The sequence below is a fragment of the Lycium barbarum genome, chromosome 8 (assembly GCF_019175385.1).
Source record: "Lycium barbarum isolate Lr01 chromosome 8, ASM1917538v2, whole genome shotgun sequence".
NCBI lineage: Eukaryota > Viridiplantae > Streptophyta > Magnoliopsida > Solanales > Solanaceae > Lycium > Lycium barbarum.
In genome coordinates, this window is record NC_083344.1 from 69,548,622 (window position 1) to 69,573,579 (window position 24,958).

Consider the following 24,958-nt stretch of genomic DNA (forward strand, 5'->3'; position numbering starts at 1 on the left):
CGCCCCCTATCAAAATCACGTTCACCCCTTTGCGGCTGCTGCTGCTCCTCCAGGTTTTGGGCATGGGCCTAAATGCGAGCGATATCCATCCCATCCTGGAGTGAGGCCGTCAAGAAATCTTTAACCAAATGTTGTCCCAAACCACTCACGAATCGATGCACACGATCCCCCATGGCTAGGGCATACCTAGCTAAAGAATTAAAACAGAGACTGTATTCCCGGGCCTCCTGCGTCCGGGATGGTATCATGTCATATAATACCAACTGATCAGGTAGTTACACGTCTATAGCGCTCTGGCCCTATTTCCTATATACATATACATATATCATGTTCATGCATCATATAAACAGTATGCAGGAGAACCCAAAGAAAACTATGTCCCTATCGGAGTGACGTAAGGTCGGTAACCTCCGATTGCATTATGGAACAATCATGATCGTCATGTCTCACCTTGAAGGAACAATTTTTATAAGGTGATACTATCAATGAAAAATAACCTCGAGAGAAAACACAGAATAAGGTCATAAATCTCATAAGGTGTCCATTCATATACTTTGGAATCTTTAAAAAAATAGTCATCATCCATGAATAAATTGAGAAATCAAGAAATAGCTCAACATTCTTATATCGTCATTGAAATCATAAACTTGGAACCTTTAAACACAGAATCATCATCATCATAAGGAATTTTTCATCTTTGACATCATCGTTGTCATTGTAAAACATATCCATCATTGTTGTCATAAAAGCTTACGGAGTCATAAAAGTTTTGGAAAAATACGGACATTTTCGAAATCATTTACGGGTTATCAGGAAAAGTAATCATGCCTTGGAATCATAGACTTCTAACTTTTGAAAACCAGAAGTTACGGAAGCATTTATGAAATCGTAACATAGGAATCATGCCTTTAAAAGAAAGGGACGAGCCTTAACATACCTGCTCAACCTCCTATTGGCTATGTTTATCCACCCGAGTTCATAAATCTAAATTCGAGAGGATTCACACTAATGTTAGTCTCCTTATCACACACTTATCCCAAGTTTCAATTTAAATTATTTTATATTCTATCAAAAATCGGGCAGCATCTCCCCTGTTTATGTGCCTAGCCCGAATTCTTAGTTCAACAACCAACAACAACAACAACGATACCAACATCACTAATATCATTTCCCATATCAAAGTGTTCCATAAAACAGCCCACACGTTGTTTTCCAACTTCTATAACTAATTAACTCGCTATACAATCATTAAACCACTCTATCTTCATAAATCAGCCGGTATTAACATAAATAGGAAGAGATCCATACCTTCCTCCCGTTAATATTGTTGTATATTTACTTTTCCACCCTAAGTTTAGGCCACAACACGCCGCTATATGATTCTGCAATAATAACTATACGCTATCCGGACCGGAATTTGGAAATTATACCTGGTTTCGGCTTAAAAGTGGGTGTGGGAAGGTTGGGGAATTTTCCAGAGAATTTGGGATGTTTTTAGGTGTCTTTGGCTGAAAAATGGGGGATAACCCCCTTTTTATAACGGTCCAGGTTCTGCCTGGACCGACATAAAAATCCTTCAGCGCGATCGCGCCCCTTTTGGGCGCGTTCGCGCAGGCCTAATTTTTCTGACTGCGCGTTCGTTCAGTAAAAAGGTCATAACACTAGATCTCGATATCGTGTGAAGGCCCAAGACCAATTTTTGGAAAGCTCTTTCAATTATTTACAACTTTCATTCTTGGTGTGTTTCTAGATTCCAAACTTATTATGTTGTTTTGGCCCCTCCAAGTAAGATCATAGGAAAATGTTTCCTTAAATCGTCCTTTTGGAGGGCTTATGCCCATATTTGGCTGAAGGGTCCTTCTTAGGACTTGCTCAACATTCCATGTACTACTCATATATCTCTTCATATGTCCTTTATAAAATCCCAGCATGTGAGCCCCACTTAGCTTACAGTAACGAGGGCTTCCATTAAGCAACATACGAACTGCTTTACACCATATGGTCTCTAAATGTCCTATGTATATTATTATTATTATACTCATATAATATAACCTTCATCCCGAACCCAGTCCTTAAAATTTCGCAGCTCGTTTGCGCCTCGTGGTGGCACGTTCGCGCTGTGTTGTCCCTTGGCCTTCTGCGCGTTCGCGCCACTCCCTGGCGCGTTCGCGCAGACCATTTTCCTGGTCTGCCAGTCCGACTTGTAACGTCTATATCTCCTTACCCTAATGTCCTATTGAGGAGCGGCTTGTTGCGTTTGAAACTAGACTTCTAAAACTTCACTTTAGACTTTTGTTCCCCTTCAAAACTCTTACCATACTAGAAGATATTCTTTCTCCCGGTAAGACCAAAACTTCCGTACAAAACCTTGCCCAACTTTCCTTCAAAGCCTCGGAAGCTTAATCTCCTTAGTTCACTTGTTTTCCAGTCCTTCTATAACCTGTTACGCACACCCGGACTTTTATAATTGTAAAACGAGCACCTGTGATCTTGCATCTTCTCGACAATAACTCCGGTGTCTGCAGTTAAATAGCTAACACCTAATGAATCTCAACGTACAGAAACTACGAGGTGTAACACCACTTCTTATCACTTTGGATAAGGAAGTTCAGACTTTCATAAAACCATTCAGGTTTTTGAAATTTTGGACTGAGCATAAAGATTTCTTTGAAAGAGTAAGGCTGAATTGGTCTGAGGAGAGTATTGGCAATCCTTTTTTGGTTTTTAAACAGAAGATCAAAATAGTAAAAGGGCTCTATCTGCTTGGAGTAGACTGGCTTTTGGAGATATCTTCAAACAACTTATTATCAGGGAAGATATAGTGAGAATTAAGGAACAATTGTTTGAAGATGATCCTTTTGCAGAAAATAGAATAGTCTTGCAGCTTGCTTAGGCTGAAATGAAGAAGTATTTACACTATGAGGAAGAGTTTTGGAGACAAAAGCAGGATACACTTGGTTCTCTGAACGTAATAGAAACACCAGGTTTCTTCACAATTTAGTAAATGGAAGGAGAAAAAGGTTACAGGTGAATAAAATTCAAATATCTGATGATGAGTGGATAAAAGATAAGAAGCATCTTGCAGTAGAAGCAGTTAATTTCTTCCAAAAAAAATTTTCTCAAGAGGAGGAGGCTCTAGATTTTGACATGCTGAAGCATATTCCACAGATGGTCTCTTCTGAAAGCAATGATTTGCTTTATGCACCTCCATACCCAGAAAAAGTAAAGAATGTTATTTTTGAACTTAAAGGATGTGCTTGTGGTCCTAATGGATTATCAGGAACTTTCTTTCATTCATGTTGGGACATTGTAGGAATGGATGTATATAGAATGGTTCAGGCTTTCTATGAAGGTCATACTCTCCCAAAATCAGTAACTCAAACTAATTTGGTGTTTATCTCTAAGAAATTAGAAGTTCACACTTTTGGGGATCTCAGACCAATTAGCTTGAGTAACTTCATAAACAAGGTCATTTCAAGAGTGGGTCATGGATGACTGGATAAGATTCTACCAGGTTTGATCTCTAATAACCAGTCTGGTTTTGTGAAGGGAAGAAGCATTATTGAGAATGTGTTACTCACTCAAGAAATTGTCACAGATATTAGAAAGAGAGGTAAACCTGCAAATGTGGTGATTAAGTTAGATATGGCTAAGGCATATGATAGAGTGTCCTGGCTATATTTAACTAGGGTGCTGAGAAGAATGGGATTTGCAGAAATTTTTGTGGATCAGATATGGAGGCTGTTGGCAAATAACTGGTATTCAGTTTTGTTTAATGGCCAATCTTATGGTTTTTTCCACTCTACAAGGGGTGTGAAGTATAAGTGCTTTAGTATGCCTAAATGGAGTGCAAACCTCAATCATCTTGCTTATGCAGATGATACCATCATCTTTGCATCAACTGATAAACTATCATTGGAACTGACTATGAATGTTTTGAGAGATTATGAAAAGATGTCAGGTCAATTGATAAATAGAGAGAAAAGTTTCTTTTACATGCATCAGAAATCAGCAGTGCAGTTATATCAAGAAGTTGAGCAGGTAACTAGTTTTACGAGAGGCATGTTTCCCTTCAAATATATTGGTTGTCCTATCTTCGACTCTAGAAAAAGGAAAGTTTATTATAATGATCTAATTAAGAGGTTGAAAGATAGACTGCAGAACTGGAAAGGAAGGTTGTTCTCATTTGGAGGGAAGGCAGTTCTTATCAACAGTGTTTTACAAAGTATGCCAATGTACCTTCTATTTGCAATGGAACCTACTAAGTACATAATAAATGAACTGCATAAAATCTTTGCAAGATTTTATTAGAGTAACAAGGAAGAAGGCAAGAGTAGACACTGGTCAGCTTGGCTGAAAGTGTGTATTCCTAAACAGGAGGGAGGATTTGGATTTAGGTCCCTTTTTGATGTATCAAAAGCTTTATTCACTAAGATATGGTTGAGGTTCAGAACCTTTGGTACCCTGTGGTCAACATTCATGTGGAATAAGTACTGTAAGAAACATATTCCTACCAGGGTTCAATGGAAAGGAGACTCACAATTATGAAAGAAGATGCTAGAATCATGAGATGTTATAGAAGGGGAGAGCTGGTGGGAACCAAGAAATGGTTCTGATAACTTTTGGTTTGACAACTGGACTAAACTTGGTCCTCTTGCTCAGCTTATGCTAGCTAATTTCCCTATGGATGACAGTAGTCAGGAGGTTGTAGATGCTATGCAGAATGGGACTTGGAATTATCAGACTTTGCCACAAACTGTGCCAGAAGATATTGTTGATCATATAAGAAAGGAGATGCACATTGACACTCCCTCAAAAAATATGGATAAGTCCTAGTGGATGATCACTAGTAGTGGTAAATACACTGTTAGTAGTGCACGGGAAGTAATAAGACAAAGAGGTGCCTCAAACTGGTGTTATAAGCAATTCTGGTCAAAAGGTTTGCCTTTCAAGATTTCTTTCTTCTTGTGGAGAGTGTGGAAGCAGAAGTTACATGTTGATGATGTACTTGCAAAGATGGGGATATCTATTGTGTCTACATGCAGGTGTTGTGCTCAGCCCCACCAAGAAACAATGAACCATATGTTTGTGACAGGTCAATATGCTGCAGATATATATGGAAAATGTTCTCAGTAGCAGCAGGTGTGCAAGGCCCATTTATTCAAGTTAATCAAACTATTAAGAAATGGTGGGACACAAAGTTCTCTTCAAAGCTAAAACCATTATATCAAGCACTCCTGCAATCATACTTTGGCAACTTTGGAAAAGAAGAAACACAGTTTTTCATGGTGGTAACATGTCTAGGCATAGGGTCATATATGAGATTAACCTTAATATCTTTCAACTGGCCAAAACTAGATATCCATGGATGAAAAATTTTCCAAACTCTTGGCCTCAGCTGGTACAACATTTGGAACAATATAGGCCTCAGATACAGCACATACTGGTTCAATGGATCAGCCCTCCTGCAGGATGGTTCAAATGTAATAATGATGGTTCCTCTAGGGGAAATCCTGGTCCTAGTGCATCTGCATTTTGTGTGAGAAATCATGAAGGAGAGTTCATTCATGCTACTGCTAGAAGGATTGCAGATACAACTTGTCTGTGTGTAGAGGCAAAAGCAATGCATGATGGCATCATATTTTGTGTAACACAGCAGCATCTACCACTAATATAGGAGACTGATTCACTTGGTTTAATGAAGATAGTAGAAGGGGACTAGGAAGTTCCATGGAGTATTAGTATGGAGGTGCAGAAGATTAGAGAATGGAGGAAGAAGGGACTGATACAAGTTAGACATGTGCTGGGAGAGGGCAACCAGCTTGTTGATTTTTTAACTAACTATGTTTTTGATTTTGCAGGTACTCTTAACTTTGAGCTATTTACTGAACCACCAACTGCAGCTAGGAGACTTGTAAACATGGATAAAATGCATTTGCCAAGCTTCAGATTTAAAATAGTAATTCCTAGGGAGCCAGATTAAAGCAAACAATTCATAACTTCAAATGCAGCAACACTGAAAGATGCAAATCATTGTTGACAGGAATATCAAGGTGGAAGTATTTCAAGATTAAGTTTATCTGCTCTTGAGTCTGTTGCTAAGAAAATTCTATCCAATGTGTGGTATTAACTTCATGTTCAGCCTGTTGGAAGAATCTCCTTAGTGATAGAGGATAAATACAGATAAACTGTCCTATTCAAATATTTTCATATCAAAGTTCAGGAGACTCAGATTATATACAGCTTTGGCTAGCATAAAAGGCTAATTTTGCACAGTTGCAAGTTGGAAGGATACTTCTTTTGGCATTTGATTACATAGCACCTGGTGAGAGCTTGAGGTGACTGAAATGGAATCAAGCCAAGGCTTGGAATGGTCATGCATACATTAGGCTAGATATAGCTACTTAAGTTGTTTTCCCTTTGATGTTTAGGCACTTTTGGCCTTGTAATCTTTCTTGCTTGTTGCCTTTTTGCTTTCTCTACAATTTCTGTACAGAACTTTATCTTTATAAAACTTACAACTATTCCTAGTGCTAGTTGTTTTATTAAAAAAATGATATGTACAAATAAGAGTCATGACGTAGTGCATATAATGCTGACTATACAGACCTGTCCTGTAACTCGTCTCCCAACACCTGCGCATACACCGACTGAGGGTGGCTCGCTCAGTGACCCATAGAGGATAACTGTGTTGTCCATATACCTACATGGAATAATGTTCCATCGTGGCAATAATCATATGAATCCTCCCTGAAAGAATTATAGCAACCATATTCATATCAATCCATCTGGAGAAACATTCTATCATACCATAATCATATTATTCAGCGCGGAAAAGGTTTCATTAGGTCATAAATAACCTCAACCATCTCAGAGTATCCAGAATGTATATCATGAAATAAATATGAATTACATCTGTAGTTCGTAAGTCACAAATCATGAGCACCACCGAGAGGGAAACACAAGACACCAAAAAAGCTCTCTTCTCTCTCCATGAAAAACCCCAAGAAAGAGCGAAACCCTAACTTCATGGTGGTGGCGGGGGCCAGCTACCAATGGTGGCTGGCCATGACATTGCTTCTTCTTCCCATTTCCCTCAATTAAACCTATCCTCGAGTGCAAATGTGATTCCAACTCCTGCTGTGAACGAGGGGAAAAACCTAATGACCTACGCTAATCTTGTTAACCTTAGCACGATGAACAGTGACATGCAGACGACCAAGTGTGACGTTAATCCTCTTCCAATCAAACCTATGGAAATTGTTAATGGAATATCGGTGGTGAGATGGGCGGAGGCAGAAGTTTAACGTATGAATTCAATAGAAAAGCTAAACTATATAGTGGTAGGAAAATTTTCAAATGGTTGGTCGGAACTGGAAGAGCTCCAACTTCACAACCCAACTAGTGGGCCATGACGGGTACTCGAAGCTGACTACCGAGCACCACCCCTCATACTATCTGTCATACTCAACCTGGACATGCATCAACCTCAACACAAGACTTACTATGAACAATCTCCAAATATTTCTCAAAACATATATATGTGCATAAGCCCACGAGGCTACAAAAAAATGATGTAAAACATCTACAACGAAGAGGTCACATAGCATCTACAACCCCACACATATGTATCTATGAGCCTCTAGCTAGAGTACTGAGACATAAGGTTGGGACAGGACCCCGCCATGCCCCAATATATAAACAAAAGGATATACCAAGGAATGGCGACTCCGAAGTAGTGGAGTGCTCCTACAAATCTGCTGAGTGAGCTCCTAAGCGTCTGCGCCGTCTCCCTGTCCACCTGTGGGCATGAACACAGCGTCCATAAAAGAAAAAACGTCAGTACGAACAATGTACTGAGTATGTAAGGCATGTACAACAGCATAATAAAGAAATAAAGGAAAATAAGATGACAAGCAAACCTGTAACTGATTGCCTCTTAAGGCGGGGTCAAGCATGCTAACTGTTATAGTAAAATAATATCATATCATACATATATAAGCTGCCCGACCATATAGGTACGGTGTGATCATTATTATCCCGCGTCCAGGTCTCCCACGTCCGGGGCAGTAAGTTGCCTACTACAGTGGTGTGTCTGCCCGGCCGCCTATAGGGCGGCGCGATGTTATCATACATATACATAATACGAGGAATGCATGAGAGCTCAAGTAAAAGCTATAAATCTATCGGAGTGACGTAAGATCGGGAACCTCCAATTACATTATAGAATAATCATCATCACTATGCCTTACCTTGGAAGGACCAAGTTCATGAGGTGAGACAACAACAAGAAGTAACATCAATGAAATCGTAGAAATAGGAATATTAACTCATGAAAGCATCATTATCATCATCGTTATCAAAGAACATCTCTCATCTCTGTCTCAGAAGAAGCTCTTAGGAACCTTTAACTTTCATCTTTGGGATGTAAGAAGGCCATGGAAATATAGAGAAGAAATCATAGTATAGAAGTCATGTCTTTAAAAGAAGGGAACTAGCCTTACCTTTACGTCTCTTCAACTTTATCGACTAGACACTTTCCTTCTAAGTTCATGATTCTACATTCAAGAGAATTTGCACTAAGATTAGATAACCAGAAACATACTTAAGCTTAAGCTAAAGCAACTATGACCTAATAAAAATTGGGCAACATCTCCTTTGTTTCAACAACTTCCTCCATATAATAAACAATTTCCAAAAATCATCAATAACACCCCAATATCATAGTCAATAAATCTCTTCAAGTTAAGCATTATTCAATTCTCACAATTCCCCTTCAAGGGTATCCAAAACCATAATTACAACACAACGTCATATTTATTCACATATAATGCTTCTTCAACATCCTTAATATCATTCACAACAAGATTATGCTCATGGCATAGCAAGAACTATGATTCATGTCATGTTACCATTCAAGAATTTCACCTTTTCCATATTTGCACTTCATACTCTATTTTCTTCCATAATCCATGTCTTTCAACCATTCAATGTTATATCCCGTATTTTTGAACCTCGGATTATCTCCTGGGGTGGGGCCCACACACCGAGATTTTTCGGCCTTCTGAATTAGCTTCATTAATAGTGTGTAGCAGAAATAAATTTCTCTACAAATCTTCTGTAATATCTGACCAATCCCAGAGAACTGCGTATTTCAGTCGATGTCGAAGGCCTAGGCCAATTCTTTATCGCTTCAACCTTCTGTGTGTCAATTGTTTCCATTTATACTTACTTTACTTTAATATCATCCGCTCCCCCTCTTTGGGGTTATATTTATACCATATCCATGTTTTTTCTTTCAAAACATCGTTGTATTAGAATCTTCCAAACTCAACCGGTAGCAAAATGAGTATCAGTCTATTTCGTAACATTTGTACCATACCTTTCCCTTTTTCTCGTAAATTCTGTCCAGTTAATATTTTCCATATATTACAACACTGGCTATTAGGGTTCACCAATCGATCGACATAGTCATAAATGGGGGGGGGGGGGGGGGGGGGCTACACATACGTATATATATCACTGCCATTTCCTTTATAATACATCTTCAATCACTTGTTCATATTTACTCTAATTCCAGAGCCGCGCTGCTTCTTCTTCCTTTTTACCAATCTAATCCGTCTCAGCTCACGTGACCCCTATAAGGTTTCTAACCATTTCGCATATTCTAATTCCCTTTTGGTTACCCTGAATTTCCTATTCGTCACTTATTGCTATGTTTGTGAAAATTCTGGTACATTTCCCAGGGGTCACCCATCCCAAAATTGCTCTGGCCCTAGCACGCTTAACCTTAAAACTTTAATGCATTTAGGTGCGTTAAGGCCGATATAATCACATCAACTGCCCCACGCGAAGTTATCACGTAATTTAAGGCAAATCGGGGTCTTAACAACATTCAAAACGTTCTCGTAGCGGGTCCCACCCCGATTTAGAGGGGATTCTTTTTACTTTTCTGACTATATAGTTACCGTGTCACCCCTGTAAATCCTCAATATTTACCTCCATGTGTGTATCTATATAATTCTAGATAGCTCACGGGTTTAAGTTTTTATTCCACAGATCCCATCTCCAATTAGTCGATGAAAACTGATAAAATGTTACTATAAGGCATCTTCCAACCACCAGCAAAAGAAACTAGAATCTGACGAACTTCACGGAATCTCTTAGTACTTAACTCACATAATTACCTCCATGTTTGTGTATATATATTTTTGAGTCGTAACCGAACCACCCAATTTCCACTGCCTATCATACACTTTGTATTCTTCCAATTAGGGGAAACTTAATCGTTGGACATTTTTGCCCTTCCACATATGCTGTCCTAAAGAAAAATGGGATCGGAACATATTTTGGTTCATTTATATAAATTGCAAATCTGCTACTCATATATGCTTTCTCGAGATAAAATTTTCCCAAATAAGGATAATGCTTCTTACGAAGGACATGGAGGGTATCTTTCAAACTTTAATCCAACATGATGGATTTACCCTATCGGTATCGACCTTCAAGACATGGTAAGAATTTATATCTCATCTTCCTCTTCATATTTCCAGAAAAAATTGGGCAGAGGTTCCTCTGTATTTCTTACTATCCCAAAACGTGCACACAGGAAATACCAACCATGCATCACAGAACCAAAACATCTACGTATATATATATTATATCCTATCACATCATCGCCACCCAGGGCTAACAATTTCAAATAAAAATATAAAGATGCCGAGGCTTACCTCACATGTCCAACTCAAACTACACCTGTTACACTTTCCTGTTTACTTCCCTTTTAATTTTCAACTTTATGGTTTAATCGTACTTCAAATACCTTACCCAGCATACGTCTTTCATACCTTTGCTTACCTGTGTACTGTGTACTGTGTAGCTGCCCATATCATCAGTCACTGTCTTACGTCGATACCATTCTCCAGCTGAAATCAGAGGTTAGTAAAAAGGAATTCATTTCCTACAGCTGGCTCTATCGCACGATCTAAGATTCAAAGAAAGGTAACACCCTAAATGTCCTGTAGCCTCCTGTTTATAGATGTGGTGCACAACACACCGATAAACAAGACTCTACTAGACACGGTCTGTAGACACTCCGAGGACGAACCGCTCTGATACCACTTTTGTCATGACCCAACCCCGTAGGCCGCGACTAGTGTCCGTGCTGGACACCCAAACGTACCCAATACCCCAAACCAGCATATTCGCAGTAGGTATCAATATGAAAGTTAGTTGGTGCTACTAAATATCACAGATGAACAGATTTTGTACGTGGAAGCCGATAAGGCCATCACAGATCATAACAACCCAAAACATATACAGAACCCACATGCATGTCTACAGACCTCTACAGAACATAACAGATTCATAAGACGGGACAGGGCCCCATCGTACCCCTGAATAGCATATATATATACAACAGCAGCAGACTGTACCAAGGTATAGGCTCTGGACAAAAGAGCGCTCCAAAATAGACAATAGATGTCCTAGGCAGGCGGGTCAGTGAATCTGTCGTCAGTACCTGCGCGGCATGAAAACGCAGTCCCCCGAAGAAAGGGGGTCAGTACGAAATATGTACTGAGTATGTAAAGCACAGAACGTAGTAAACAAAGTCATAATCGAAGCAGAAGATACGGAAGATGAACGGAATATCCAGAATAGAAAAATACTGATCATAACGCATAAATAGTATTTGCAGAAAATGTAGGTCATACCTGGTCCCATTACGGAACAAAATCATAATCAAAACAGAACGTACAGAAAAGTGAGTGTGATATCCAGAGTATCAAATGCATATTTTCAAAACATAAAGAGTGTGTACAGAAACATATGCCATATCATATCCTGCCCTTGCCAAGGGACTCGGCAGACAGAACGTGGCCACCCCCCGACGTTGGTGCCACAAAACATAAGGATCAGAAGAGGGGGAATAACCCCGTAACATAACATATCATATCAGATGGCCATATCAGATCATATCATATCATAATGTGTGTACATGGCACAGCATACTCCACAACCCATGTACATGTATACCTGCCCCCTCACATCGAGGCACGGCGAACAATGCAGAGGAAGACGCTTGACAACATATCCTGGCCCGGGCTCAGTGTGGGAAACATTGAGGCATCCACGAACGGAGTAGTGAGAAACTAAATGCAATAAAATACCATATATATTTCCAGATACTCAATGAGGCATATCGAATGACAAATCAAAGCAATGAAATCGGACAGAATCATAGTAAGTGAATTTTAGATGTCATAATGGGTTACGGAGGCACAATCTTTCTGAGATCGTTTCCAAGTTCCAAAATAGTTTATAAGACTTAACGGAATATTTAAAACAATCTTTTAGATAATAGATAGAGGAGTAGTTAAAACATTTCTTTTAAAGCCGCTCGAAGACAAGTCATAAACACAAAAGGGTAAAATCGGAAATAGTGGGCCCACCTCGGACAAACGAAGCGGTGGGCTCAAATTACGTATTTTAAGCTTATGGGGTCATCTATAGAGGTACTAGGGACATTTCATAACTTTCTAAACAATTTGTGAAAGTTTGCCTAATTCTTCCAACAAAGCATACCTAAAGGGTTCAATTCTATTGAATGAAAAAGTGACAATTTCAAACGCGGATTCCGATGGACAGAATATATTCCGGGGCTCAAATCCGATCCTAGTATACCTAGGACATGCCAAAAGAAGAATCGGGATACTTTACATACCTTATACGCTCCTTACACCTTTCCAAATTCACTTCCCGTTTCGCCCAAAATCTGCAATTGGTCACATTTACCAATTCTCAATTTCAAGTCTTTAAGTATTCAATCCTTATTCATATTTGCCTACAGAAATTTGGGCAGCATCTCCCCTATACATACAGCCTCCCCGAGAATTTAACTCGGCCAAAACAATCAACAACAACCCAACAACAACATCAACAACAACAATAATCACTATAAAACACAATATAACACAACTAGTCTTCTTTCCAACATAATGTAATAACTTCCATTCCGACTTCCCATTTCCAAACCAAACTCAATGTTTTCATATTCATCATTAATCTAGATCATCACAATATAATTTGGAAGCATTTCATATCATTTCCACAAAATATTCACAAGATATACAAAATATACAAACTTTCCACCAAAGTCATAATTCATCCAAAACTTCTAATCTTTAACATACTTATTCATAACATGTTTCCATCTTCCTATTACATCAAAAATCATCATTATTTGCACCTTAGCAACTTCATTTCCATAATGTCATAAAATCATACTAAAATGACACAAACTTCTACATTCCATTACAATGCAAACTTATATCATTTTACCTTCATTTACATTGCAAGGATCACCACAACACCACTAACATATTAAACAAAATTAATTCATTCCCATTCCAATTTCAATATACCACTCAGCCAATACATATAATTCCAACTTCAACCAAATTAAATCAACTTTTATTTCCAATATGAATTTCACCATAACCACAACTAGAATACAACATAAAATTAACTCATCTTTGACTACACAACCACACATGTACACGGCTACATTCATACATATATATATTCATGCAACTTCCATATTTTCATGAATTTTAACCCTTTCTACCTCCCACAACATAAACCAAACCTTCATAACACATAAAAAGGAATTAAATCTTACCCTTTCTCTTCAACTTCTTCACTTGGCCAAAGTGCGGAAACAATGAAACGGATGACTTATCTTCCGAAACAATTATACTACGTTGTAGAGGACCCTTGAATTAGTGGAAATACTACAAGAAAATAATTTTTGGAACAAAATTTAAAGCACTTAATTTCCATGGTCTTGGCCGAAATGGCCCCTTTCTCTTGCTCTTCATCTTTTGTCTTCTCCTTATCTAATTTTTCTTGAAGCTTCAAAAGGATAAAGACCCCTTTTTAATATAATTGTCACATGACTAATCACATGACAATTTCATATTGTGGGTTTGGGCCAAGGCTTGGCCGGCCTCCCTTCAACCTTGGGCCTAAATTTTTCTTTTCATTTTTTTTGGGCCAACTCGGTTGGTCCCGAGTTGGGCCTAGCCCACTGAACTTTTGACCTTAAAACGTTCATATCTCCTTGTACCGACATCACATGGGAACCCACGACCTATGGATGGAAAGCTAATTCAATTATCTACAACTTCTATTTCTTGGTATTTTTACAAATTCCTAACTGATAATACCGTTTTTGCCCCTCAAAGTCAGGTCACCCGAAAACGTTTTCTTAAAAATATTCGTTTGGAGGGCTTCCACTTTGATTTGGCCCAAGGGCACTTCATGAGTTGTGTTTAACTTTACATATTGGATTCATATGACTTTTCAGATGTTCCAAAAAAAATCTCGGTGTGTGGGCCCCACCCCAGGAGATAATCCGAGGTTCAAAAATACGGGATATAACATCATAGCTTTACATACTATGATGACTTGGGAGGCTGAAGAAGAAATGAAGTAGAAGTACCCTCACCTGTTTCCTCCGTCTACAGGTAATTTAAATTCTGTAACGGATTATGTTGATTGATAAATAAGTTATGTATGCTGCCCACATAAGGAACCTTCCCCCAAAATGCTTACAAGACCTTATAAGATTAATCTAACATTCGAGGACAGATGTTTTAAAGGGGGGGAGGATGTTATTCTGGATCATCAGGTGAGGAGCCCGCGTACCGAAGATATACCCTCTGTTAAAGTCTTATGGCGAAACAATAATAAAGAAGGAACGACCTGGGGAAAAGAGGATGAAATGAAGAAAAAGTACCCTCACTTGTTCTCTACACCTACAGGTGATCTAAATCTCTAAACTTGTTATATTAATTGGTAAATAATTCATGTGTGCTGCTCATAAGAAGAAACTCCCCCAGAGTGTTTGTAAGACCTATAAGGCTAATTTAACATTCGAGGACGAATGTTCTAAAGGGGGGGAGGATGTTATATCCCGTATTTTTGAACGTCGGATTATTAGCTGGGGTGGGGCCCACACACTGAGATTTTTTTTTTTTGGAACATTTGAAAAGTCATATGAATCACATATGTAAAGTTAAACACAACTCATGAAGTACGCTTGGGCCAAATCAAAGTGGAAGCCCTCCAAACGAATATTTTTAAGAAAACGTTTTCGGGTGACCTGACTTTGAGGGGAAAAAACGGTATTATAAGTTTGGAATTTGGAAAGATACCATGAAATAGAAGTTGTAGATAATTGAATTAGCTTTCTATCCATAGGTCGTGGGTTCCTAGGTGAAGTCGGTACAAGGAGATATGAACGTTTTAAGGTCGAAAGGTCAGTGGACTAGGCCCAACTCGGGATCAACCGAGTTGACCCAAAAAAATAAAATGAAACTTTAGGCCCAATGTTTAAGGGGTGGCCGGCCAAGTGAGGCCCAACCCATGGTTTTAATGAATATTTCCATGTGCTAATTAATTATAAATGGTCACTATCTAATAGAAGTTTCAAGAAACAAAGAAAGAAGGGAAAGAAGAAAAACCAAGAGCAAACATAAGAGCCATTTCGGGTTGGCCATAGAAAAATCACCCTAAAAAAAATCTTGACTCTAAAATTTTTTTCTTGTTGAATTCCTACTAATTCAAGGTCCCTCTACAACTTGGTGTAGTTGTTTTGGAAGATTGACCATTAGTTTCATCAATCTCACACTTTGGACAAGTGAAGAAGATTGGAGAAAAAGGTAGGAATTCATACCTTTTTATTATGTTATGAAGGTTTGTTTGTGTTGTAGTATGTGGAAATGAGTAGAAACTATGGAAATAGGGAAGTTTACAAAGTGTATATATATATATATTTGTAGCCGTGAGTGTATGTATGTTGTATACATATATGAGTTGAATTTTATGTTGTATTCTAGTTGTGGTTATGGTGAAAATTATATTGGGAATGAAAGTTGAATGAATTTTGGTTGAAGTTGGAATGTAGAAGATTATGTCACTTTAGAATTATTTTGTGATATTATGGAAATGAAGTTGTTAAGATGTGAATTATGATTATGGTTGATGAAATTGGAAGATGGAAATATGTTATGGATATGTAGGTTGAATATTAGAAGTTTTGGATGAATTATGACTTTGGTGGAAAGTTTGTATATTTTGTATATCTTGTGAATATTTTGTGGAAATGATATGAAATGCTTCCAAATTATATTGTGATAATCTAGATTAATAATGAATATGAAAACATTGAGATTGGTTTGGAAATGGGAAGTCGGAATGAAAGTTCTTGCATTATGTCGGAAAGAAGACTAGTTGTGTTATATTGTGTCCTATATTGATTGTTGTCGTTGTTGGTGCTGTTGTTGGGTTGTTGTTGATTGTTTTGGCCAAGTTAAATTCTCGGGGATGCTATATGTATAGGGGAGATGCTGCCCAAATTTCTGTAGGCAATTATGAATAAAGATTGAATACTTAAAGATTGGAAATTGAGAATTGGTAAATGTGACCAATTGCAGATTTTGGGCGAAACGGGAATTGAATTTGGAAAGGCGTAAAAAGCATATAAGGTATGTAAAGCTATCCCGATTCTTCTTTTGGCATGTCCTAGGTGTACTAGGATCGGATTTGAGCCCCGGAATATATTCTGTCCATCGGAATCCGCGCTTGAAATTGTCACTTTTTCATTCAATAGAATTGAACCTTTTAGGTATGCTTTGTTGGAAGAATTAGGCAAACTTTCACAAATTGTTTAGAAAGTTATGAAATGTCCCTAGTACCTCTATAGGTGACCCCATAAGCTTAAAATACGTAATTTGAGCCCACCGCTTCGTTTGTCCCGAGGTGGGCCCACTATTTCCGATTTTACCCCTTTTGTATTTATGACTTGTCTTCGAGCTGCTTTAAAGGAAATGTCTTAACTACTCCTCTAACTATTATCTAAAGAATTGTTTTAAATACTCCGTTAAGTCTTATAAACTGTTTTGGATCTTGGAAACGATCTCAGAAAGAATATGCCTCTGTAACCCATTATGACATCCGAAGTTTACTTACTATGATTCCGTCCGATTTCATTATTTTGACTTGTCACTCGATATGCCTCATTGAGTCTCTGGAAGTATACACGGTATTTTATTGCATTTAGTTTCTCACTACTCCATTCGTGGATGCCTCAATGTTTCCCACACTGAGCCCGGGCCAGGATATGTTCTCAAGCGTCTTCCACTGCATTGTTCGCCGTGCCTCGATGTGAGGGGGCAGGTATATATGTACATGGGTTGTGGAGTATGTTGTGCCATGTACACTATTTTGACATGATATGATATGATCTGATATGGCCATTTGATATATTATGCTATGTTACGGGGTTATTCCCCTTTTCTGATCCTTATGTGTTGTGGCACTAGCGTCGGGGGGTGGCCACGTTCTGTCTGCCGAGTCCCTTGGCAGGGGCCGGATATGATATGGCATATGTTTCTGTACACACTCTTCATGTTTTGAAAATATGCATTTGATACTCTGGATATCACACTCATTTTTCTGTACGTTCTGTTTCGGTTATGATTTTGTCCCGTAGTGGGACCAGGTATGACATACGTTTTCTGAAAATACTATTTATGCTTTATGATCAGCATCTTTGCTAATCTGGATATTCCGTTCATTTTCTGTATCTTCTGCTTCGATTATGACTTTGTTTACTACGTTCCATGCTTTACATACTCAGTACATATTTCGTACTAACCCCCTTTCTTCGGGGGCTGCGTTTTCATGCCGTGCAGGTACAGACTACAGATTTGTTGATCTGCATGTTTAGGACTATATTCTGCCATCCTGGAGTGCTCTATTGTTCGGAGCCTATGTTTGGTACATTCCTTGCTATGGTACATTTGTATGTTGTTCAGGGGTATGACAGGGTCCTGTCCCGTCTTATGATTCTGATGTATTCTATAGAGGTCTGTAGACATACATGTGGGTTCTGCATATGATTTGGGTTGGTATGATATGTGACAGCCTGATCGGCTTCCTTGTGCTTTATCCGTTAATCTGTGATAATTAATAACGCCAATTGACTTTTACATTTAAATATTCTGCTTATATGCTGGTTTGGGTTATTGGGTACGTTCATGTGTCCAGCACGGACACTAGTCGCGGCCTACGGGGTTGGGTCGTGACAAAAGTGGTATAAGAGCGGTTCGTCCTCGGAGTGTCTGCAGACCGTGTCTCGTAGAGTCTTGTTTATCGGTGTGTTATGCACCACATCTATAAACAGGAGGCTACAGGACATTTAGGGTGTTACCTTTCTTTGAATCTTAGATCGTGCGATAGAGCCAGCTGTAGGAAATGAATTCCTTTTTACTAACCTCTGATTTCAGCTGGAAAACGGTATCGACGTAAGACAGTGACTGATGATATTGGAAGCTACACAGTACACAGGTAAGCAATGGTATGAAAGACGTACGCTGGGTAAGGTATTTGAAGCACGATTGAAACATAAAGTTTAAAATCGTAATGAAAAGTAAACAGGAAAGTGCAATAGGTGCAGTTCGAGTTGGACATGTGAAGTAAGCCTCGGCATATTTATACTTTTTATTTGAAATTATCAGCCCTGTGTGGCTATGATGCGATATGATATGATATGTATATACGTATATGTGTTGGCCTTATGAGGCATGGTTGGTATTTCCTGTGGCCAGGTTTTGGGATAGTAAGAAATACAGAGGAACCTCTGCCCAAATTTTCCTAGAAATACGAAGAGGAAGATGAGATATAAATTCTTAACATGTCTTGAAGGTCGATACCGATAGGGTAAATTCATTATGTTGGATTAAAGTTTGAGAGATACCTTTCGTGTCATTCGTAAGAAGTATTATCTGTATTTGGATAATTTTATCTCGAGAAAGCATATATGAGTAGTAGATTTGCAATTTATTTAAACGAACCGGAATATGTTCCGACCCCATTTTGCTTTAGGACAGCATATGTGGAAGGGAAAAAAATGTCCAACGATTAAGTTTCCTCTAATTGGAAAAATACAAAGTGTATGACAGGCAGTGGAAATTGAGTGGTCCGTTTACGACTCAAAAATATACATATACACAAATATGGAGGTAATTATGTGAGTTAAGTGCTAAGAGATTCCGCAAAGTTCGTCGGATTCTAGTTTGTAACATTTTATCAGTTCTCATCGACTGGTTGGAGATGGGATCTGTGGAATAAAAACCTAAACCCGTGAGCTGTCTAAAAGTATATATATACACACGCATGGAGGTAAATATTGAGGATTTACAGGGGCGACACGGTAACTATATAGTTAGAAAAGTAAAAGAATCCCCTCTAAATCGGGGTGGGACCCTCTATGAGAACGTTTTGAAAGTTGTTAAGACCCCGATTTGCCTTAAATTACGTGACCAAGGTCGCGCGGGGCAGTTGACGTGATTATACCGGCCTTAACGCACCTAAATGTATTAAAGTTTTAAGGTTAAGCGTGCTAGGGCCAGAGAAATTTTGGGATGGGTGACCCCCTGGGAAATGTACCAAAATTTTTGGCAAACATAGATATAAGAGACGAATAGGAAATTCGGGGTAACCTAAAGGGAATTAGGATGTGTGGAATGGTTAGAAACCTTATAGGGGTCACGTGAGCTGAGACGGATTAGATTGGTAAAAAGGAAGGAAAAGCAGCGCAGCTCTGGAATTAGAGTAAAAATTTGAACAGGTGATTGAAGATGTATGGTGAAAGAAATGGTAGTGATATATGTACGTATGTGTAGGACCCCCCATTTACGACTGTGTCGATCAATTGGTGAACCCTAATAGCCAGTGTTGTAATATATAGAAAGGATTAACTGGGCAGAATTTACGAGGAAAAGGGAAAGGTATGGTACAAATTTTACGAAATAGACCGATACTCATTTTGCTACTGGTTGAGTTTGGAAAATTCTAATACAACGATGTTTGGAAAGAAAAGAGAATAATTGAGTGGGGGGTAAGGAGATCAAATACCAGAAAAAGTGAACTGTAAGAAACATAGTTAAGCAGAGTCTTTAAAAGAGTTGACGGGCAAAGCACGAATGTTAATTGCGAAAACGAGCTAGAATGAAATAGTGCAGGGCAAACGAAAACTTATGGCATGAAACGATGAATCATGTGAGTATCAAATAATTCGATCATTGAGGAAACAGAACGACAGATAAGGAATGGGTATGAAGGAAGAATGTGATTACTAAGAGATAAACTTCTACATTAATTATATTACTTGAGTGCCAGCTATCGGATAAGATTTTGTACTATATAATCGTGATTCTGTTAAGGTTTCGTACGAAGATAATCAAGTTATAGGTTAGAAAGAAAAGACATGGATATGGTAGAAGTATAACCCCAAAGAAGGGGAGCAAATGAAAGTAAAGTAAGCATAAATGAAAACAATTGACACATAGAAGATTGAAGCGATAAGGAATTGGCCTAGGCCTTCGACATCGACTGAAATACGCAGTTCTCTGGGATTGGTCGGATATTACAGAAGATTTGTAGAGAAATTTATTTATGCTACGACACTATTAATGAAGCTAATTCAGAAGGCAGTGAAATCTCAGTGGACCGGTACTTGTGAATGTAGTCCCAGTTGCTGAAGGGAAGCTAACGTTGTGGCAGACGCACTTAACCGCAAATCTATGGGCGGTTTGACCGGCGTGTATCCAGAAAGAAGGAATTGGCTTGTAAAATTCATTAGTTAGCTAGCCTTGGAGTCTGTTTGGTCGATTCTGGAGATATTGGGATTTTGTCCGAGAAGTTGCTGAATCGTTGATTAGGGAAGAGGTAAAACAACGTCAGTTCGAGGATTCTATTCTGGTATGGTACAAATATACAACCCTTGATAAGAAAGGGACCCAGTTGAGATCTCACCTGATGGGTTATTATTATACAGTGGCAGATTATGTGTGCCTGACGTTGCAGGGCTGCGACGGCCAATTATGGGCGAAATGCATAATGTTCGGTATTCTGTTATCCTGAATCCACTAAAATGTACCATGAACTTATATGCTTATACTGTGGAATGGCATGAAACGGGACATCGCAGAGTTCGTTGCCCAGTGCCCGAATTGCCAGCAGGTTAAAATTGAACATCAGAAGCCAAGTGGACTTCATTACAGGGTTGCCTCGCACTCCGCGGAAGTATGACTCTATTTGGATTATTGTGGATAGGCCGACAAAAAATCAGCCCACTTTCTTCCCGTCAGAACCACTTACTCAGCGGAGGATTATGCCAGACTATATATTAAAGAAATAGTGCAACTCCACGGAGTTCCTACATCTATTACCACTGACGGAGGTGCCCATTTTATGGAAAATTTCTGGAGATCTTTTCAGGAAAGATTAGGGACTAAGGTGAGTCTGAGCATAGCATTCCATCCCAGAGCGACGGACAGGCCGAGTGCACTATATACACACTAGAAGATATGTTGCGAGCCTGTGTTATTGATTTCAGAGGCAGCTGGGATAGTCATCTGCCGTTGATTGAGTTTGCTTATAATAACAGCTACCAGTATAGCATCCAGATGGCTCTGTACGAGGCTTTGTTTGGCAGAGAATGCAGGTCACCGATCGGCTGGTTTGATATTGGCGAAACAGAACTAATAGGCCCATGTATGATCCAACAGGCGGTTGATAAGATGAAACTTATCCGAGAGGGACTATTAGCAACTCAGAGTCGACAGAAGTCATACGCTGATAAATGACGTCGACCCTTGGAGTTCCAGGTCGGTGATTGTGTATTTTTGAGAGTATCGTCTATAAAAGGCGTGGTGCGATGCGACAAAAAGGGTAAGCTCCGTCTGTAATATATCAGACCTTATCAGATTATTCGAAAGATTGGGAATATCGCCTATGAGCCAGATCTGCCATCTGATTTAAAAGCGATACATCCGGTATTTCATGTGTCCATGCTCCGAAAATGCGTTGGTGATCCCTCCAGAACATTTCCAGTGAATGATATTCAGGTGATGGAGAAATTTTCTTAAGAAGAGCAACCTGTAGCTATTCTGGATCGTCAGGGGAGGAGCCCGCGTACCGAAGATATACCCTCTGTTAAAGTCTTATGGCGAAACAATAATAAAGAAGGAACGACCTGGGGAAAAGAGGATGAAATGAAGAAAAAGTACCCTCACTTGTTCTCTACACCTACAGGTGATCTAAATCTCTAAACTTGTTATATTAATTGGTAAATCATTCATATGTGCTGCTCATAAGAAGAAACTCCCCCGGAGTGTTTGTAAGACCTATAAGGCTAATTTAACATTCGAGGACGAATGTTCTAAAGGGGGGCGGGGGGGGGGGGGGGAGGATGTTATATCCCGTATTTTTTAACGTCGGATTATTTGCTGGGGTGGGGCCCACACACCGAGATTTTTTTTTTGGAACATCTGAAAAGTCATATGAATCACATATGTAAAGTTAAACACAACTCATGAAGTACCCTTGGGCCAAATCAAAGTGGAAGCCCTCCAAACGAATATTTTTAAGAAAACGTTTTCGGGTGACCTGACTTTGAGGGGCAAAAACGGTATTATAAGTTTGGAATTTGGAAAGATACCATGAAATAGAAGTTGTAGATAATTGAATTAGATTTCTATCCATAGGTGGTGGGTTCCTAGGTGATGTCGGTACAAGGAGATATGAACGTTTTAAGGTCGAAAGGTCAGTGGACTAGGCCCAACTCGGGATCAACCGAGTTGACCCAAAAAAATAAAATGAAAATTTAGGCCCAATGTTTAAGGGGTGGCCGGTCAAGTGAGGCCCAACCCATGGTTTTAATGAATATTTCCATGTGCTAATTAATTATAAATGGTCACTATCTAATAGAAGTTTCAAGAAACAAAGAAAGAAGGGAAAGAAGAAAAACCAAGAGCAAACATAAGAGCCATTTCGGGTTGGCCATAGAAAAATCACCCTCAAAAAAATCTTGACTCTAAAATTTTTTTCTTGTTGAATTCCTACTAATTCAAGGTCCCTCTACAACTTGGTGTAGTTGTTTTGGAAGATTGAGCAATAGTTTCATCAATCTCACACTTTGGACAAGTGAAGAAGATTGGAGAAAAAGGTAGGAATTCATACCTTTTTATTATGTTATGAAGGTTTGTTTGTGTTGTAGTATGTGGAAATGAGTAGAAACTATGGAAATATGGAAGTTTACAAAGTGTATATATATATATATGTAGCCGTGAGTGTATGTATGTTGTATACATATATGAGTTGAATTTTATGTTGTATTCTAGTTGTGGTTATGGTGAAAAATATATTGGGAATGAAAGTTGAATGAATTTTGGTTGAAGTTGGAATGTAGAAGATTATGTCACTTTAGAATGATTTTGTGATATTATGGAAATGAAGTTGTTAAGATGTGAATTATGATTATGGTTGATGAAATTGGAAGATGGAAATATGTTATGGATATGTAGGTTGAATATTAGAAGTTTTGGATGAATTATGACTTTGGTGGAAAGTTTGTATATTTTGTATATCTTGTGAATATTTTGTGGAAATGATATGAAATGCTTCCAAATTATATTGTGATAATCTAGATTAATAATGAATATGAAAACATTGAGATTGGTTTGGAAATGGGAAGTCGGAATGAAAGTTCTTGCATTATGTCGGAAAGAAGACTAGTTGTGTTATATTGTGTCCTATATTGATTGTTGTCGTTGTTGGTGCTGTTGTTGGGTTGTTGTTGATTGTTTTGGCCAAGTTAAATTCTCAGGGATGCTATATGTATAGGGGAGATGCTGCCCAAATTTCTGTAGGCAATTATGAATAAAGATTGAATACTTAAAGGTTGGAAATTGAGAATTGGTAAATGTGACCAATTGCAGATTTTGGGCGAAACGGGAATTGAATTTGGAAAGGCGTAAAGAGCATATAAGGTATGTAAAGCTATCCCGATTCTTCTTTTGGCATGTCCTAGGTGTACTAGGATCGGATTTGAGCCCCGGAATATATTCTGTCCATCGGAATCCGCGCTTGAAATTGTCACTTTTTCATTCAATAGAATTGAACCTTTTAGGTATGCTTTGTTGGAAGAATTAGGCAAACTTTCACAAATTGTTTAGAAAGTTATGAAATGTCCCTGGTACCTCTATAGGTGACCCCATAAGCTTAAAATACGTAATTTGAGCCCACCGCTTCGTTTGTCCCGAGGTGGGCCCACTATTTCCGATTTTACCCCTTTTGTATTTATGACTTGACTTCGAGCTGCTTTAAAGGAAATGTCTTAACTACTCCTCTAACTATTATCTAAAGAATTGTTTTAAATACTCCGTTAAGTCTTATAAACTGTTTGGGATCTTGGAAACGATCTCAGAAAGATTATGCCTCCGTAACCCATTATGACATCCGAAGTTTACTTACTATGATTCCGTCCGATTTCATTATTTTGACCTGTCACTCGATATGCCTCATTGAGTCTCTGGAAGTATACACGGTATTTTATTGCATTTAGTTTCTCACTACTCCATTCGTGGATGCCTCAATGTTTCCCACACTGAGCCCGGACCAGGATATGTTCTCAAGCGTCTTCCACTGCATTGTTCGCCGTGCCTCGATGTGAGGGGGCAGGTATATATGAACATGGGTTGTGGAGTATGCTGTGCCATGTACACTATTTTGACATGATATGATATGATCTGATATGGCCATTTGATATGTTATGCTATGTTACGGGGTTATTCCCCTTTTCTGATCCTTATGTGTTGTGGCACCAGCGTCGGGGGGTGGCCACGTTCTGTCTGCCGAGTCCCTTGGCAGGGGCCGGATATGATATGGCATATGTTTCTGTACACACTCTTCATGTTTTGAAAATATGCATTTGATACTCTGGATATCACACTCATTTTTCTGTACGTTCTGTTTCGGTTATGATTTTGTCCCGTAGTGGGACTAGGTATGACATACGTTTTCTGCAAATACTATTTATGCTTTATGA